Below are 14,254 nucleotides of genomic sequence, written 5' to 3'. Positions count from 1 at the left end.
CAGAAAACACTGATACACACACAAACAAAATTCATTTGGGATCTGAACAAAGAATCCTCATCTCTGAATGAGGAGGGTGTCCATAAGCCTACTGGTACGCACAACTTTAATTAGATATTAAGATACACCGCTGCCCCGTGACGGAGGTCAGTATGCCATGCAGGAGCTTAGCAAGTTTGCAGGCAGGCTTGGATGGCTCCAGTGGATTGTGTCCCACCGCACAGCGCAGTACTGTGTGTTCAGTACCATGAGCTCCTGTCAGGCTCACATTTACTGTGGTCACTCTGGTTTACATGGGGGTTTTTGTATATTTTATGGATTACACAGTTGAAATCAATGCTATATTATGGCTTTACAGTTAAGAGTTAACTGCGTGGCATTCATTTATTCTTTTGTGCTTTAGATTTTATCAGAAAGGTCTGATTACTTATCAGTGCTGATGCCACATGAATTACATCAAGATGAAGAATTTACATGAAAATAAGTCATCAGCACTTCGTGCTGAGTTCCATATGACTTCAGAGAAAATTATAACCTTCTATATAGTTCAAAATTCCTCCTTTAAAATCTCTTTACAGTATTCTATAGGAGGGATGAAAACCTTCCCCCTTTCTCCTCCCACTCCCCCCCTCAAAATCTAGAAAAGGATGCTATTATCTATTAAATTAGGTACCCACGTTAGTTTACAAAAGCATATATACTTTTAAAATAATCTCATAATTCTTATAATCCAATCAGATTATGCTAATTTATATTTTTATAGGCTTTATCTATATGATCTTATGCGTAATTTTAAATGCACAAATATTTGCAAGCTAAAATGATCATTTTGAGTATACAGATTGCAATATATTAGTATATGCTGAGATCATAATATGGCTGAACTGCAGTTTCGTTTGCTGTGTGTAAAACAGAAATGTAATTTATGTTCAGAATTGGACTGCAATGTTGAAATGATCCAATACCAAATTGTACACATGTATACAAATATCCAGCTTCGTTATTTTTACATTTAATTTCTCCAGCTCTAACAGCATCTATATGAGGTTTAAGACCAGGTAATTTCTGAATATTTGGAAACAGTCTCCCAGTACGATGAGACTCAAACATGTGTTTAATTGTGTGCTTTGCAGCCCACTTTAAGGGAGCTTTTAAAGTTATTGTTAATTGTGGCTACTCTTTGCTAAAGCTTCCCATCAGCAGATCCCTCTCCACTTTCCAAAGGAAGGCAGCACCATAAAGCACGGACTCTAGGACCATTGGCTGCTCTAAAGGACACGTTAAATATCTGCATAAATCATTGCCGGATTAAGGTCCAAGTCAGTTTGGAGTTTCTGACTGAAATCATTCCTTTCTGCAATAAACTAACACTCAGCTCATCAAAAATGAACACCAGAACAGACAAACCACATTTGGAAAAAAATACAGCTGGTGTAAACCAGTTGGACCACAGTATGATAACTCTAAAATGGCCAATGCCAGTTTTAAAATGCACCACCATAAAGAAAGCAAACACACGCTTTTCCAGCCCAAATCCCTGAAGGGATGTATTTTTTTCCTGAAACAATTATAAATAACTAAAAAAAAAAAAAAAAAAGATTTGGTAGGAAAATGCCTCCCACACAGCCTTCTCCACAGCACTGGTAATGTGTTGCTGTAACACTTTCTGTGAGTGATTATATATTTCAGCTTTCACAGACCCGCTGAGTTCAGTCATTTATTTCGATTAATTTAAACGTAGTTACAAATAAACTTTTGAAAAATACAGGTAAAATGTGATTTTATTTTGATTTTCAATTTTGTGCTTTGTTTGCCTTTATTCACATCTTTCTGCTCTTCCCCCCCAAAAGACACATCTCCCTCTCCTCAGTTTTCAAAGACGAGCCTTGCCACTCTATTACTCTTAGTCTGAACCTGGGAGATAACAGGGCAAATTTGACAAAACCTGTGCAGGAAATGAACACTCATTCATTTATTAGTGAGTCTCACTGGGCACTATTAAACTTGTAATAAAAAAGTTATCGAAAGGAAAAGAACAAACCTACTGAATTAGAAACCCAGACGTTGGTGATGTCTTCAGCTTTTTCACTAATTCCCAACAGGTTGTTAATGGACAACGTTGCTCCCAGCTACAGGGAATTAAGGAGTTAACACTTAAGGCTGACAGGGAGAACAAATTATGATCCCACTGTACAACATTACTTGCTCAGTATTGCTGCCAAGGGGCAGCAAAGGTTGGGGACCAGTGCACTAATCTCATTGCATAATTATAATATTACCTTTCAACCCATTTCTGGGAAATCCTGAAGCTCTGCACAAAGTGCAGGTGACTACAGCAATCCGGAGATAAGCAACACTGACTTGGGAGTCTCATTTCCCTAGCCCAGAAGTGATTACACAGGATAATTGGAGATGGTTAGTGGAGGTGTATGTATCTCTGGTAAATTCTAGATACGGTACTTTGTATCCTGCATTTTCAATATATGGGATAAGTACGTGAAATACTGAGACTGGGTATCTTGGGAGATTTTATGAATATAAATAAACAAAATATACTTTGGAAAGCAAGTTTGAGAATAGTTTTCATATTCAATAACAAATTACTTTTTAAATGTTTATGCATTTTATGATCAATGCTATTAGTTGTTAATTAGCTAAATAAATATGATTAACTGTGTGAATTTCTAAACCTTCCTATCTGTTGCTTAGATAAACAGTTACACAGTGAATGCTTTATTACATACATAAAAATGTCTCATGTTATAATGCATAAGTACATATTGATGTTACATTTCCCTGCTGTGATATATGCATTAAGTCCCAGGCCACTCCGAAAAGAAACTACAGATCTTAATAATTTATGTTCCAAGTTTTAGCCAGGATTATCAATGGTAGCTTTTGAACTTTTTCTTTTAGTAACATAATATATCATAGAAAAAATGCACAGACAAGCGATGTGTCAGTTTGATTTTTTCCACCTGATTCAGCAACCCAAAATTCAGACACAGCAGTTTAAGCAGAGTTGCACACTGAAGAATTTAAGTCTAAGCATTTAATCTGTTCTTTCCATAAATTTCTGCTGCTTGTGCTATTATAATGATGTTACCAGAGGAAGTTTATTTATATCACAGATTTTCAGCATCAGCACATTCAGAATACAACAGCAATCATTCATTCAATAGCTAACAGCAATGTAATAATATCATCACTAACACTCTAAATATCAAAAAAACATTTAGAGAAAAGACAACGGAAAATGAAGTCACTTTTAACAATCTGTAACACAGAATTCACTAAACCCAAAACGTATCTTTTAAATACACGTACACACAAGCCTGCACAGAAATAAATAGCAATTATGCACAGCTATTTTGCAGCAACAGGTTGCATATAATTAAACAATAATAAATAAGGGGATCTTTATGGGCCCATTAATAGGAACATGCACTCTAGAGAGCTGCATTTTAAGATCTTAAGCCTTGTGCATCCCAAAACACCTAAAGAGATTTTGTTCATGAGCAAACTATAGACAGCATGACTGTAAAGCAGCGGGGGCAAATCTGACACTGCTCTGTCTAGACTATGCACAACAGGATCGCTGAACGCAAACACGAAATGCCAAGACTGATGGTGACAGATATGAACTAGCTCTTTTTTTTTTTTGAGACTATGCACCATAACTTCTTTTTTAACAGGCTCAGATCTACCATGAAAGCTGTTCTCCCTGCTGTTCTTAATGTATATTGTAAAGAGCTACCGAGAACAGCACTTTAAGGAGTCACTTGTCATTCTCTCTTCCCTCCCCTGCCTGCTTCCCCAGTATTTAGATAATAATGGATCTGGTTAAAATCATGAAGTCCAAGAACGCACTGCAGAAGGTTAAAAAGGCTAGACCTGTAAAAGCACAGACAAAGACTTCTATTGAAAATGATGTGAACAAAGCACTACTCTCAAAAGGTGAAGAAGTGGTCAATCCTGTGTGTACCCCTGTTTTAAAAGAAAAAGTAAATTATTTCTCCATATTTTTGCAGCATGTGTGGGTGTGAGTGGGTGGTGGTGGAAGAAGTGCAGCTTCAGAAAATGAATGGGTGAGCAATGGGAAGAGGAAAGGCAATGCAAGTCAGAATAAAGTTTGTTAAAGCAACAGGTAACGTGAACACTGAGCTTGTCATAGGATTCTGCGCGGCTTCAGTCAAAATGGAAGCGTACATGAGGACCACTGGATACAGCCAAAGTGCTGCCTGGCTCAAGTGGAAAAATCACAGTGACTTTACTCTTCCAAGGGGACAGGCAGCTCAAAGATACTGACGTGTGCGTTAGCCATGGACAAGGAGATGTCTCAGTGGTGATGCAGTTTGCCTTTAAGCACAGATCTCCTAGAGCAACCTGTGAGCCCTGAGCAAAGGCTAAACATGAAAGAGGACGGTTTTCCAGATGGACTGGAAGGAGAACTATGTGGTGCTCTTAGAGACGCTTATAGGCATACTTCCCCAATGCAACCAGCAGCACAGGAAAACAAAGTCCTGGGTTGAAAAGGACAGATCGTTTCCTAAGCAGGTATGATGTTTCAGTTATGATGTCTGAGCAAAGCAACTTCTTCAGAATCGGTAGACAGGAAACGCACAGGTTTTTGAAGACCTTCAATCCAGTTAACATATTTGATGAAGCAGAATGAATGAGGGTGACAGAATGATTCATAAAGTTGGGAAACCTGAAGACAGTTTACAGTCTTTCCAGTACCTTCCTCAAAATCTGTGAAAGGAACAGCCCTGGTCACATCAAAGCCAAAGAAAATGAAGCTCCAGTGGTTGAGATGTGAGATGAGGAGAGACGGTAAAAGAGGGTTCGCTATGAGAATGACCTGGAAAGCCTGTGTCATAGGAAGGCAGAAAAAGCTGCAAAATTTTTGTATTCAACTTGGCTGTGAGGAAGGAGCCATACATATTGAACATGATGATAGCTGGAGAGCCCAGGTGAGATGATATTGTTGCTCACAGCAACTGAGTAAAGGAGGCAGTGACTCATTTGGTTTGAATAAAAGGAGCTTGAGCTGGTGGAAAGACACATGCAGAATTACAGGCTGAGATTTTAGTAGGACATAAGGACTGGGACCCATCCGACTTGGTGTAGATGTCTACAGCTGGGCCAGTTGTTCCTGGCTTTCTCAATAGACAGTGGAGATGTAGTCAACAGAGCCAACAGAGTCACATGCACAATTAATATTTTGAGTATCAGACTAATTGCCCCAGACTCCCTTGATCCTAGATCTCCACTGACTGGAAAAAGCCCATGACAACTATCTCAAATGTCAACATCTACCCTGTAGATTGCCTGAAGTAAGGTGAGATGAATCTTACCCCAGAAAACAGGTTTGGGGAGATCCAAAAATCATTAGACTAGATACGTCTCTCAACATAGTTTTTCAATCTTGCTGCAAAGTGTAATTCTCTTCTTGAGAAACTGAGGAGCAAGTGGATAGTTGTACAGGGGTTCATTATTGTAGAGGGCAAAGATGATAATATATAATGTTAGAACATGTGGTTCAATACATTACATGTTGTGTCTACTTAAATAATATGAATAAATCAGCCTGGCCTAGCCCAGGTATTTAAAACTATAGAACAAAATAAATAAATATAATTGTGGACAGAGAAAGCAAACTGCCTGGAAGGTACCAGCACAGTCACATTGAAAAATGCCACCTCATAAAGGCAGTAATCTCTCTCAGACAGATCTTCATTATAGCTAATCACTATTTTGCCAAAGGCACTTACAGCAACATATTTCTAGGGGAAGGAACAGGCAGGCACAGGGGAAAAGGAAGAAATTTCTCAAGCCCCTGGCCTCTCACCCCAAAATTGCAGCCCAATGTGAAAGTCAAATATTTCACTTCAGCTGGAAAATTCTAAGAAAGAGTTCAAATGGAATACTGTAGCAGGTGAAATTGAAAACGGGGCAGATAAGTGGTTGCAAGGCATATACTCCCTTCTGGCACTTTTTAATCAGGAATACAGGACTCTTAGGTGGAGGCAATATCACATACTTACACTGGATTATATGGTCCAAGTAATAACCTTGCATTGGTAATAAATTAATTTTTTTCCTATAAAAGTTGGTTTCATTTGAACACAGATATCTCTGCTGAGGGGTATAGTTGGATATTTCCACATCAGCACACATGCTTAGTGCAAAATGAACAACCGTGCTCTCCTCCTCCCTCCTGATGAAGCAAAGATAGTCCAAGACAAAGCCTGGTTAATAAACCAGTTGTAAACAATCAGAGAAGACAGGCAATGCACTGAGCTGTGAATTGCCTTTATACAAACCAGGGGATTGCAAGCTAGATATGGTGTGAAAGCCATCTTAGAACCAAGATAAAAGAGACAATAAAAAGAAAAAGATAGAGGACAGCAGACAGACAGAAAGCAGTAGGAATATAATTTCCTTGAAAAATAATTGCATTCAATTTATGCTTTTACCTGACACTCCCAGTACTAAGTAATCTAATCAGATGCATGTGGTTTTATTCACCAAGGTACACACGAAACATGCAATAAAACTCCCATAAAACATGACCTGTGATGACTCACTGCAGATTTAAGAGGGTATATATTTTTTTTTCTCCTCTTGCTCCACGTACCAAAGGTCTTTTGCAACCTTGTGGTCTTCTTCAACACCCCACCTCCCATGTAAAACTCTCCCCATGGTTTTAACCACATTTTTTGCTCACTTGCCCCTGTCATCTTTTTGGATTAGGGGCACTGGAGGTGAATCTCTCTCTTTTCTTTAGGCAAGAGGATCTAGCTGGAGGACCTCTGCTCACTGCTGTGAAGTAGCCATCCTTTCTGAATCTTAATTTTGCACGGCTTCCTACGACCAGCTATTTTTGACACTGAACATTTTATTTGGTTCTCCCCTAATTGAGTCTTAATGTGGAAGAACACACAGACATTCATAAGGGTCTAGCAGCATCTGTAAAACTTTCTTCCTCTTTGCTTTGCCAGTGTGAGAAGGGCAATTTCTTCAGTAGGAAAAACAAAATCCCAAGTTAATGTTTTCAGCAAGAAAGCTGGACAGGTATTTCATGCATTTGATTTAGAAAGAGAGCTAGAAAACAGCCAGGGCAAGACTGATACTCTGTGGAATAAAGGCAACGATATTGAGGATTTACTCATTTATATATCTAGGTTGTGTATTACGTATCATTAACAGATTTTGAGCCTTAAAAAAGTTTAAACTATAAAAGACTATTTAGCAGAAAGTATGCAGATCAGGCTGTATTTCACAAATTGATTTATAGTTGTTCTCTGATTGCAATGCCATTGTTCAACAAGCTTTGTACCAGATCCATTTTAACAGCTAGGACCTGAAATCAGCCCAAATACAAACCCATCATGAAGGGATGTGACGTTTTGATCTCATTTGCAGCTGATATATTCCAGAAGGCAAGCCCCAGTGTGCCAGTTTTCTACCTCCAAAATCTTCACCAGAGATGTTTCCCCTAATTTCAGCTGTTACACCCACACATAAAAGAAAGATCTCCTTTAGACCTGCAGAACACAAATCACATAGGGCATCACAGATCACTAGGAATGTCTTAACTTACCCCTATGGCCAAATGGAAAGCCAGGACGTCTTCCAGGGAACTCATAAAATCTGATTTTCACCTGCATGTGCAGAAAGCTGCAGCCCTTGTGTTGCTTTGCAGTTCTCTTTATGAGTAGCCCCATGCGTTTGCTTTATTTATTAATTTGGGTTATTTATTAACTTATACAAGACTCCAGACACTCTAAAATTATTAATTATATACACACTTCTCACGTTAAATTAATTAGACTATATATATAATTAAAGTAAATCTTGGCAGCCTCAAAATTGTCAGTCCTACAGGATCACAGTCAGTCAACTAGGAGCCTGTTTCATCTTCAAGGAATGATAGCCTTAGCCTTCCCATCAAATCTTTCTTGCATATATACTAAGAATATCACCAAGAAATTCAGATAAAAGAGCAGTGATTTCCAGACTCCTCGCAGACCGTCCTGCTAGCCTGATTTAGGACAAGGGGACTTAAGTAGATGCACATCCATCACACAGCATAGCATGCACCAGGGGGTGGGACCATTAGTGAGGTTAAAAAGTGAAATGGCACCAGAGTCACAACTGTTAATGGCAACCAGTAGAATTAGGATGCCTAGCTGTACACCTAGGCACTGTTAAGTGCCTGGATGGCCAGCGGACAGGCCCACTGATTGGAGTGACCGCTGCTTCCCCAGAATCATATACTTTCCCACATCTCTGAAGTTCCTGCCTTCTTGTCTCACTGCTCCAGAAGACCCCCTGGGATCCCCAGTTAAACCAAGCCCTGTGCTTTTCTCCTTTGCTGTCAGCTGTGCAACTTTCCCATTTGCTTCTCCCATGAGGCGTGTCCTGGGGCTACAGTTTCGTTACAACATCTGTTTTCTACAAAACAGGTATTTACTGTCCAACAGCTCCAGAAAGGGTATAAAAATTTAGGCCCTTTCCCACCCTCACAGATGATTTAGTGGGCCACGATGGATCTCCTTGCCTGATCTTCTAGCTCCATGACTGCCAGAACAGTCTAACTTCAACAGTCAGTGTCCACACTAAGGTTATTGAGGATGGCTACTCCCTTGAGAGGTGGGAGACATGAGTTTGAGTCCCTAACATAGAGGAGGGAACTAAGTCTGGGTTTCCTATTTGTCAGGTAAGATCTGTACCCAACAGACTGTTCTTCCTTGCCATCCCCCCTCTACTTGGTCATACACGAAATAAAGGTCTAAATAATGGAGTCTGAGGGTATGAATCCAAGTTTCCAAAAGGAACCCAGGTCTTCAAACCAGGTGAGATTTTAGATGTACCATTTTTTTTGTTCTCACCTATTACCTGTCCTATGTGTGATGCCCTGCTGTGCCAACTGTCCCTTGCAATCTCTGTTCTTAAAGACCAGCTCGGAAGTGCTAACTCCAGCCCAGAGCCCAGAACCTGACTCTGGCGCATTGGCGTGCTAATGCCTAAGCCCCTCTGGGGCCAGGGGGCCAGACAATGGTCCGGGTAAAAGAAAATAAAAGCAAGCAGAGTGGATTGCAGTGCCAGGGCTGGAGGGCAGCAATGAGACAGACTGAGACTGGTAGGAAGCCACAACAGCTCAAAGAGACTGTAGAAGTGTCATGGTGAAAGGCAGGCAGAAGGCTTTAGGGATTCAGCCAACAAAGGAATGGGTAGAAGGGTCTGCTTCAATATCTAGACCATGCAGAGGTACTATAATCTCTTTCCTGCTGCCGTCTAGTCAGTGGCTTTCTGAAGTTGCATATTTTCATTCCAGGCTGCCTGATAAAGACCATTCCAGAGGTGAAGGGTTCTTTTTCTTTTAGTAAAAATGCACTTTTTAGAAAACAATCCCATTCTCATGCCTTTTTAAGGATTTTAATCCCTTTTCTGTAATGAGAAAATGTGGGGGAAATATACTGCAATACTATTATTATCTTAAATTTAATAATATGTGAATTTTGGGTTTAATATGCAGAATTTCCAAGCTTTTTCTTCTACGCTGTTTTACCCATACACATGATTAAATCCATTGTGCTCTCAACAACAGCAATAGCGAAAGTTAGAGGAACCAGAGAAAGGGGTTTGCGTAATGAAAGCATGGACATAACTCTGTAGGTTTGCGAGTGCGGCTAGCACGATACTCAACTGCTAGAAAATACAGAACAGCAAACGTCTCATTTCTAGCTCCATTCTGAGGGTAAGGGAAAGGCTATCACTGACTACCTAAAAGAGAGCTTTCTGCAAAGCAGACTGCGGTAATCGGTCCGGAATTCCTGAGCAGTTCATAATTCAGTTCTTACATTAAACAAAAGGAGACAGCCAAGAGATAACAAAAGCGAAACCCCACGGGAGAGCAGACAAGCCATGGACATGACTGGCCACTTTGTACTCCTACTCCTGTTGCCCTCCAGTGAGAAGGCTGAATGCATTGTTTTAAATTTCTGAGTAAATATTGGTACTTGTAGAGGTTAAACAAGATGCTGTACTAGAACCTGCCAAGCTTTTATTTAAACCTAGCCAGGGGACAGGGTAGGCAGTTACAGGAGCATACACTGACAACTTCTTTTAATCCAATCACAGAGAAACCACCACAGGAATGGAAAGTAATGTAACAGGCAGGCTTGTCCAACTTGTCCTCATTCTCTACACTGAAGATTTTTTATTTATTGTGGGTTTTAGGATAAGAATATAAGCACACGAGAACAACATAATATACTAGCGTCACAGGCCAGCAGAAGCTGTGGTATCAAAACTCAAAGAAAACAGTTTTGGCGTCAGGATAACAAGAACTCATTCCACATTCCAGACCACTGAAAGTAGTGCAGCCTCCAGACAAATGCAGTATGGTCTCAATGGGTAATTTGCAAAGGCAGCTTGAATCATTTGGTCAGTGAAATCATGAAGTGCCACCTACTTCAAGTCCCTAATCCTCCATAACATAGAACCCTTGCAGAACTCCCACACGTCAAGTTGAACACATGCAGACCTATTCAGGGTTTGACGCAGGACTGTGCTGGTGCCTGACTGCCCTATATGAGGGAAAAAAAGGGCGTGTGTTGGAATAATGGTCAGGAGAAATTGAAACCCTGTTGGTAAATCAACATCAGGGACCAAGGCCTAAATAAGTATGTGTGTTAGCATGTGTTAGTCTCATTTCAGAAGAGAGGAGCAGATTGCCGAGACCAAGTGCTGTGACTCAAAGCTGTGTGACAGATATGCTCTGTGAACCTTAGCAAGTCACCACAATTTTATGTCTTGGCCTTCTTGTCTAAAGCGTGGGGGAATGACTGGGAAGGGACCTGTTCCAGCCAGCAAGCATGTTGGGGCCACGCACAGTGTCAGCCCTGTCAAGCTGTTTGCCACCTAAGAATCTGACGGCCCATACAATGGTAAAATATTTCCTCTGCAGATACTTAAGCAGTTGCGTTGCTCTAAGAAGCTTCCTTAGATGAGATTTCTCTGAACCCTTGCAATTAATTGTATTTTATGCTTATTAGTCAACAGCCAAAGGCCTTACTCAGTTATATTAGCATGATGCAGGGGAGAGCAACGTTTGGCCACCAGATATTCATCCAAGAAAAACAAGTAAGTCTGTGAGCATGCAAGGATGGTTTCCTAGGGAGGGAGTTTCGTGGTTGCATTTTCTGGTTTCCAGGAAGACTGAGCTCTGACAGAAAAAGTGAGGCCTTCCTAATGCTCCTGAGATGTTCCGCATTTCTTCAGTGTAGTCAATGTGGAAGTCTCTCTTCTCTACTTATTAGGTGTTCAATGAAATTGGGAGAAAAAATTACAGTCTTTGAGAACAGGAACCCTTTGCAAAATTTGGCTTATATGGGCTAATCAAATTAAAAAATAGTGGAACAATTTGTGAGAACCACTGATATCAAAATACTGTGATCATATAAGCTTCAGACCCTCACAGAAGTCTTGGACATCTCTTTCTGTTCTAAATACAAGCTGAATTGATTTTGGATGAAAGTGAGCATGCGGAAGTGGCAATACCACAGAAAACCTTTGTAAAATATTCAACCACATCTTCCCTACTCCCAGGGAAACCCTACTTACCTTTCCAGCTAGCTTGCATAAAAGGTAAACAAAGAGAAAATCCTGTTATTCTCATCCTTCTGCCATATGGATTTCTTTCTACTTTGAAATGATGAAATATTAATAGAAGGAGATTTCAAATGAAAACAATGAGATATATAAGCTTAGGAGAGGTCCTACAAGTGCCTCCTGCAGAATTTCTTCCCCTTTTTCTTCTAAAAATCAGATCTAACTACTGTGCAAGACACGATGGCAAGGCAGGCAGCTCAGAGCACTGTTTCAATTTAGCTGTTTTTACTTTCCTTTACATTTTTATGTGTAACACATGTTGATGAAAAAGAATGTTTCTTTAAAGAGATGGGAGAAAATCCCTACAATATCCTCTAAGGATCTCAGTTCTACAGGAGTGGGAGTTAATCTGGTCATATCACAGGGTGAAAACTGGGTCCAAAGAATCAGTGGCTAATTTTGCATATGCAAGTGACCTCTTAGGTCTTTAGTCATCTGTCACATGTATTACTATCAAGTTTACATACATAATTGCTCTAAACCATGCATACGTTTTTGTGCACATTTGTTTCTGAGACTCATACCCATATACACCCTGCTTCCTTCAGCTAAACAAAAATAAAACATCTTTTTCTCTCCACCTCTCATAGTAAAAAATGGTATCACCTGCACAATTAGGTAGGACTTCCCAACAGACTGGGGTCCTCCAGAAACCATAGTCTATTTCTGATCACTTTTGCTGCAACCTCTGATGAAGAACGACATGGAAACAGTAATTTGAGCGCTATCTCTTCCACATCTCATTGTAGGAGGTGGCATAAAGTAAGAATCATGGTATGGAAGGGGAAGGGGAAGGGGAAGGGGAGGGGGAAGAGGAAGGGGAAGGGGAAGAGGAAAGGGAAGGAGGAGGAGAAGGAAGGGGAAGAGAAGGAATCCACTGTCAGACCCCTTCAAATTAATTCAGGAAATACCCTGGCACCACTCTGCTGCTGTGCTTCAGGAACCTTCTTCAGGCTGGGGGAATGTTCTAATCCCAGGCCCTACACAGGCATCCAGGACTGGTAATGTTTGAGAAATCTGCCTTTAGAAGATTTTCATTCACAGTAATGAGGCAAACTAAGGCAGCAGCAGAACAGATTCACCATGACAATATATTTGGATTTCTAAGAATCTGATGGGCTAAAATGGATGGCATATGTATCATATTTTACCATTTACCCATACTTTTGCAGTTGTGCATTAATATAATAAATGCTATTACCACTGCTGACACACACTGGTTTTCTCTTAAGTCCTTGGCATGTTGGCCCATGCGTGTAAACCTCTGTAGGTTTGTCTTCTTGTACTGGAGCATCCTTAGATGGCCCAGCCTTCTCAAAAGTTCTCTGTAATTTTCCCAGTTGGAAATGGCTGTTTTTTTCAGGCTAATGGCTGTCTTGAAAGCTTAGTGGATGGGGAAAGAACACTGTCTGGGCATACACACAGATTACAATTAGTTATTCGCAGAGTATATTTTGATTGCAGAGCATTTTATACTTTATGTTCATTAAAGAAGCAGCTTTGCTTATGTTTTCCCCATGTATCCATGGTCAAATCTGTAAAAAATGAAGTTATTTTCTAATAAAATCTAATTGCTACAGAAGTACTAATGGATTTGCTTCTAAAGGAGTAGTCTTGGTCCATGTTCGTAGAATGTTCTTAATATTAACAAGGAAAAATTGTTCTTATGAAACCTTTAATTTGTCTGATATTGGGAGGATGACTATCACACTGCCACTAAAGAAAACTGAAGATGTTCTTCAGGGAAATTTTCAGAATTAAGACAAAGGAATGATAAGAATTACTTTTTTGGTTCAAATGAAAAGTCAATTTAACCATAGGAAGGGAAAGAGCAGGAGCTGTCAGAAACGGCTAATATTCTGAAGTTTAGGGATAATCCTCTAATGACCCTTGTAAGTATAAAGGTAATAAAAAAAGAAACTTTAATACAAAACAAAAATGAGAGTTAACCCAGAGATTCAAAAGAATAGTCACTAAAGGCGTTCTAAATCTATACTGAGAAATTCCAAGAGATGCTGGATCTCCCTTTCAGATGTAGAAAGATCTAAAGGTCTTTAAGGCTGTATGATAAAACCTCTTTGTGAAGATGAAAGAAGTGTACTTTATATTACATTTTGGTTTGTACATGCATCATCATGGGCCATGCTGTGAATCTGAGAGCCCTCTGAAACTCCACCACACTTTCAAATGACTGCTTCAAGTTTTAATGAACTGGGTGGACTTTCAAAATTTGTTTATTATCCATTTGCCTCAAATAACTTGGGACTAACAAATCACAACCCAAGCCTGCAGACTTTTTATCTATCACCAGCACTAGCCCAGGGGAAGCAAGAGAATGTCTTTGAACAAGGATTGATAAGATGTCTATTGACTGAGGATAAAGCCAAGCCATGCTGAGAAAGCAAAGCAGTTCATGGTGATTTTGTGCAGCTAATGTCTGATTGGTGAAAAGGCGCTTCTGAAACATTCTAAAATTAAATCTGTCTCAGTGGCATAGATGGATGCAAAGTACCATTAAACACAAGATCCAGGCAAAGCAACGTACCCCCATAATGGTTTCTATAAAAGAAAG

The 14,254-nt window shown here is 39.9% G+C and overlaps 1 protein-coding gene across 2 annotated transcripts in view; it reads right to left on the bottom strand.

Moving 5' to 3' along the window:
- Nucleotides 1–14,254, bottom strand: part of KLHL29 (kelch like family member 29) — a 253,368-nt gene that overhangs the window by 102,663 nt on the left and 136,451 nt on the right. The window lies entirely within an intron of this gene.

The sequence above is a fragment of the Leptosomus discolor genome, chromosome 2 (genome assembly GCF_034619465.1).
Source record: "Leptosomus discolor isolate bLepDis1 chromosome 2, bLepDis1.hap2, whole genome shotgun sequence".
Taxonomy (NCBI): Eukaryota; Metazoa; Chordata; class Aves; order Leptosomiformes; family Leptosomidae; genus Leptosomus; species Leptosomus discolor.
This window is presented reverse-complemented; position numbering and strand designations above follow the sequence as displayed.